This window comes from Fukomys damarensis, unplaced genomic scaffold (genome assembly GCF_012274545.1).
Source record: "Fukomys damarensis isolate Sample0158 unplaced genomic scaffold, DMR_v1.0_HiC HiC_scaffold_34, whole genome shotgun sequence".
In the NCBI taxonomy this organism is placed as follows: Eukaryota; Metazoa; Chordata; class Mammalia; order Rodentia; family Bathyergidae; genus Fukomys; species Fukomys damarensis.
In genome coordinates this window covers 13,790,751-13,796,625 of record NW_022900946.1, presented here as the reverse complement: position 1 = coordinate 13,796,625, position 5,875 = coordinate 13,790,751, and positions in this window count along the sequence as shown.

The window sequence follows — 5,875 nt, the reverse complement described above, 5'->3', positions numbered from 1 at the left end:
GGGGAGAGTTTTGTAGCCCACGTCCATGCCCAGTGCTAGCAGGCTGAGTGGCGCATGATGCTTGCTTTCCCTAATTCGGCTGTACTGTTTTATATCAGGAGTCAGACCGAAGGCCTGCCTGGACCAAACGGGCATGTCAGCTGACAGAGTTGGGCTAGCACTGCTCCTTGGCTAATGGCTGTCACCAAGGCCCAAGTCCTGGTCTGTGAAGCAGCAGGGCCCTGCTGAATCACATGCAGCTCAGGCCCACGTGTCCCCAGTTTATTACGCCTGGTCCCAGTACCGGTGTCTTCTGTCCTGGCGAGATAAGCAGAGCCCACTCCCTAACAGCCCTGCCTGGCGCCATCAGGCCAGGTGTTCAGCGGTAATTCACTAGATGGCTTCAAAACTCCCTAGCTCCCGATTCCTTCTCATGATTGTATTCAATAAATGCTGGATGTGGTTGGGAGCCAAGGCTCAACTTCACCGTAAGCCTCCTTCTGTCTGTTCTTTAACCTTTAGCCAGTGCTGCGGTGGCTCACAGGAGGCTGTGACCTACTGCAGGGGTCTCCAGAGACATCCATTCCCCCGGACCCTTACAGAGTTTCAAGGAGAAAGTGGCCATTGTTTTATGCTTTTGTTGGTTGAAGTGCTGGGCCTTCACACTGAGCTATATCCTCAGCCCTTTTTATTTTTTATTTTGAGACAGGGTCTCGCTAAGTCGCTAGGTTGCCCAGGGTGGTGCTGAGGTTACAGAGGCGTGCCACCGTGCCCAGATCAGTCATTGGCTTCAATGACACTGAGGCAGTGGTGACCTGGACAACAGATTGGGTGGTGGGAGGAGAGAAAGCCTGGCTGGAGGAGAGTTCAAGAGAGTGGAAGGGAGGGACTTGAAGTAATGTTTACAAGGCCTCGGGCTCTAATGGTGGCCAGGAAGAGGCCCAGACCCCAGGAGGATCTGCTGCCATTGCCCACCGAATGCACCAGCCTTGACTCTCGCTGTTGGCATCTTCACTCCCTGTCCTACCCCCAGGTAGCTTCCCGCATGGGCCTGTGCCACATGTTTGGGAAATAAATAGTGATTATAATGGCCACCAGTCACCAGCACCATTGTCCCCACAGGTTAGTCCGAGACCGGAAATAGAACAAAAGCAGCCAAGAGGCTCCCACACGGTGAGCTCATCCTCCCCTAGATGGTAGGGTTCTCGTTCTCACAGAGGATCACAGCTTTGTACACTGGCTGGAAGCACGGAAACAGGCGCGATCTTTGAGGCAGGGGGTACCAGCCATCCACATCTAGGATTCTTTACTTATCAGTCCTGGGGATTGAACCCAGGGCCTTCACACTGAGCTGCACTCCCAGCCCTTTTAATTTTTTGTTTTGAGACAGGGTCTCACTAACTCACTAAGTTGCCAGGAGGGGCTTGAATTTGTGCAACTCTTGCTTCAGCCTCCCAAATTGCTGAAACCGCATCTGGGAAACGAGAGGGTGTGAGCACAGCAGCACCCTTGTGTGCCAAACCGGATCACCGTCGGTGCCCACGGGGAGGACTTGGTTCAATGAAAGATGACGTACTCATTCTGTGCAGTGCTGCAGAGCTATTAAAAAGTGAAAGAGATTTGTAATCACCGACCTAGAAAGGTACCCTAAATGCATTAAATAGAAAATTAGAAAGTCAATGTTTCATAACAGGATATAGAGTATGTTTAAAAATACCTCCAGGGACCTGGGTGGGACAGGAAGAAGGCAAGTTTAAGTTTAGCTTGGGCAACTTGGTGATTTAGTGAGACCTTGTCTCGAAATAAGAGGTACAAAAAAGGGGGTGCTGAAGATGTTGGTGAAGGCTTAGGGTTCCATCTTTACTATCTCAAAGCAAACAAACAAACAAACAACACTCCTAGGTTAGCTCTAGGAAGAGGGCTGAAATATGGGCAGCAAAATATACTTTATCAGTTTCAGGAAGGAGGCAAGAGGCGAGGACAGCAGAGGGATCTGTGTCCCCACTTTGCAGACAGAGTTGTTAGTTTCCATGAGAACAAAGCCAACTCCGCAGCCCCTCACTGGATCTGAGGCTGAGCAGCATTGGACAAGTCACCTTCCCCGGGCCATGGGCTTTCCTGACCTTTCCACCTCCGAAATGCCCCCAGGGTCCTCTTGCACCTTCTGCCTGCACCTGTTAAGGAAAGCAGAGCCTCCCCTGGGTGTTCCCGTTCGTTACCCCTAGCAACCAGTGCTACAGCAGAAACTCCAACCGCTCCCACCTCTAGAGGTGGCCCCGTGGGCACGGGATCTCTGGGGCTCAGTGAGACCAGGCCCAAGCCAGAGGTCTAAGGTCTTCATTCGTTCATTTATTCACGTACGAAGTTTTGACCAGGGACTTAAATCGAATGCCCCACGATGGATAACGGTGACAGAAAGATAAATGAGACCCATTCCCAACCACTAAGGAGTTCACAGTCCACTGGGGGAAGGAAGGAGGGTAGTTAAAAAATCATAAGTCCATGGAAGGATTTAGTGGTAACTCAAGTATCCTGGCTTCTGTCCCTCATTGCCTCACGAGATTGCCTAGGAAGGTAGAAGTAATCAAAGCAGTCTCTGGTCATTTGTAAGTTTGGTTTATAAGCTAGCTCGCATGCATTTAGTCTCCATGTTTACTTGGCTCCTCTTGGCTATAAAGTATTTTTATTACATTTGCAACTTTTTATTGTGAAACGATCCCTAACTCAGATGACGTTATGAAGGGTGCCAAGTGGCACTGGGCCGCAGCCCAGCTTCTCTTGTGATAGCTCCCATAACTGCAGGGCAGCACTGAAAGCAGGAAACTGACCCTGGCCCAAAGGAATTAGACTGCAACAAAGTGACCCATCCCTGCTGGGTACCGGCGTCTACCCTGTCCAGCCCATCAGTGCTCTCTCTGGTGGCGTAAACCAGCCTGTCTCTGAGTGCTGCCTCTGACCTTTGCAAAGTGGAACTGCTGTCCTTGCCAAGTGGCAGAATTTCCTGAAGTCAATGTAAGCGATGCTGGGGAGAATTCAAAGCCCTCCGAAGCTATCAGCTACTGAGTCGACCAGGAAGCAACTGAGGAAACTGACCCCAAACTGACCTAGAGAAGACTAGGGGGTGGTGGTGGTGGTGCTTCAAACAGAACCAGTTCATCAGGAAAGGACTAAGGAGGGCTGTGCTTTCAAACAAAAATTTTATCAGAAAATTACTTATATATCATTTATATATAAATTTAAAATTATATATCACTATATGTCTGATTATATTATAATTATATTATAATTACATTTATACAATTATATACAATATAATTGTATAATTATAATTGTGTATTATATTATAATTGTAAATTACATAGATATATAATTCCCTGATAAAATTCTGCCTTCATATTGTGTTTGTCCTAAGAATTACTGCAGTACTACAGCTAATTTTGTTAGCTAAAGATGGAATACTGTCTATAGCAAACCCTCCCCTCCTCCTAAATGTTTACTATGAGATTTCATTCCATTCCCCCTGGATCCTCAAAGACCAAGCATCTCCTGCCTAGTATTATCAGACAAAGAACACAATGAGTAATTCAGAGAGTACAGAGAAGACTTCTGCTCAGTAACTTTGGGGCTGGGTATTGAAGGATGTATAGGAGTTCACCAAATGAAGAAGAGGGGAGAATGTAAGCAGTCAAAGAATAGTATGAGGTCAACTCCAAGAAGGATGAAAGAGCCAGGCTTCCTTTCAGATACTGTGCTGCACTGCAGTGTGGTTGCAGTAGAGTAGAATGGGGTGGAAAGAACTCCACACGACAGCAGCCTGGGGCCCGGGCAGAGCCTTCCTAAGCCGGAGCATCCACACCTGTACAGTGGGAACGCGGCAGAGCCTCTCTCTGAGGGTTGTGGGAGGTTTCCAGGTCCAGGACCATGCTAACAGAGGAGCCTGAGGAGGCTCCAGAGACGGCGGGAGGCTTGATTCAAGGACCACGGTTTAGGCCGGCAAGAGGAAGGATGAAGGGGAAAGAGACCTCCCTGCAGTAGGATGTTCTGGGCCGGGCCTCAGCGCAGGGAAGAGCACAGACTCCCAGTAGGTCTGCATCGCAGGGAGCCCCACCTACTGAGTCCAGAGAGGAGAGGGAGGAGCAGATCTTGATGCGAAGCCCATGGGTTTGGTTGGGAGCAGGGGAGGAGGATGAGATCTGTATCCATTTCTGCCTTATCTTGATGTGAAAGGTGCTTTTATTTAGTGTATAAAGTTTGTCATAATCAGATCCCGTGGTAACCATAGAAGCTATCTCAACCACAATTCAAAGTTAGGTCAACAGTGGACTTTGTTCAAGGAGGGAAAAGGACAAAGAACAAATTCTAGTCCACCCCATGCACTTTCATGACATTTGCACATTAAAGTCATTTAAAGCCTTTAAAATTGGATATGGGGATGCATGCGTGTAATCCTAGCACTTCGGGAGGCTGAGGCAGGAGGATCACAAGTTTGAGCCTAGTCTGGGCAATTCTGTGACTTAGCAAGATCCCATCTCAAGATCAAAGGATACAAATAAAAAGAGCTGGGGATGTAGCTGAGTGCAAAGGTTTCTGGGTTCAATCTCTAGAAGCGTGTGTGTGCATGCTCACACACACCCATAAGAGTGGATAGCCTCCTGGTGGATTTCATGCCCTGACAACTGCCCACTAAAACAGCCCAACACCAGAGCAGCTTCTGAGCAGCATCTTTTAAAACCCATTGTTGCTGCAGCCCAAAGGTAGGAGCAGCAGAATCCATAACAACCTCGAGTGCCACGTGGTAAGCATCCCCAAGCCCCTTTCCAGAGGGCTTTGACCAAACTAGGGGGCAGAAGCCTCCTCTAGAAGCTGCAGAGAGTCGGAGGCCAGAGACTCAGCCAAAGGTTCCGACAGTGAGAATTAACACAGCTGTGTGTCGCTTAGGGATGGAAAACGTATTGAGAAACACCAGGGCCTGCGGCTTGGCTGCTGGGTGGATGTGGCTGTGTGTACTTGCCCAAACCAAAACCAGAACCAGAACCCGTTTAGAACGGGCCCAGCACAGGCCCACGAGAGGAGGAGTCTACACTGCAGGCTACTTTACGGTCTTACTTTTTTTCGGTACTGGGGATCGAACTTGGGATCTTGTGCTTGTGAGGCACGTGCCAGAACCACTGAGCTAAATCCCTGGCCCTGCAGGCTACTTTACAGTAAACTATTTTTCTCTTAATAAGTAGGAGCGTACTCAAAAATAAGGATAAAAAGTGTTGTATAGTGAATATATAAAAGTATCATGGGCATTTATTTCATCATCAAGCATATACTATGCTTTATGTGACTGGCTGCATAGTAGGTTTGTTTACAGAGCTACGATGTCACCTAGTGATGGTACCATGGTCCATCACAGCCCCAGATGCCATGAGTAAGCAAGTGTGTAGTGATTCCTGCTCAGAGCTGGGCCTCAAAGGAGCCATCCAATCTGTACAGGTGAGCGAGAAGTAGGCTCTGACTCAGCTGGGAAACCTGCTGGTCACAACGTTAGTGATGAACATAGGGGAAGGAAAAAATATTACTTGATAATTAGTCATCACAAAGAGGTCAGCGCTTAGGTTTGTAGCCTGAATTCACGCTAACTATGTAATAAAAACAATTTTTTTTAAAAGCAGGGTGTCGAGGAGACCCACACCTGTAATCTCAGCTTTCTGAGAGACTAAGGCAGGAGGATTGCAAATTCAACTCCAGTCTGGGCAATTCAGAGACTTAGTGAGATTCTGTTTCAAAGTGAAAAATGAAAAATAAAGTCTAGGAAAAGTAGCACCGTGCAAAAGCCCTGGGTTCAATCCCCACCGATGCACAAATGAGGGGGAGGGGAGGGGAAGAGGAGGGAGGGGAGAGAGAGAGG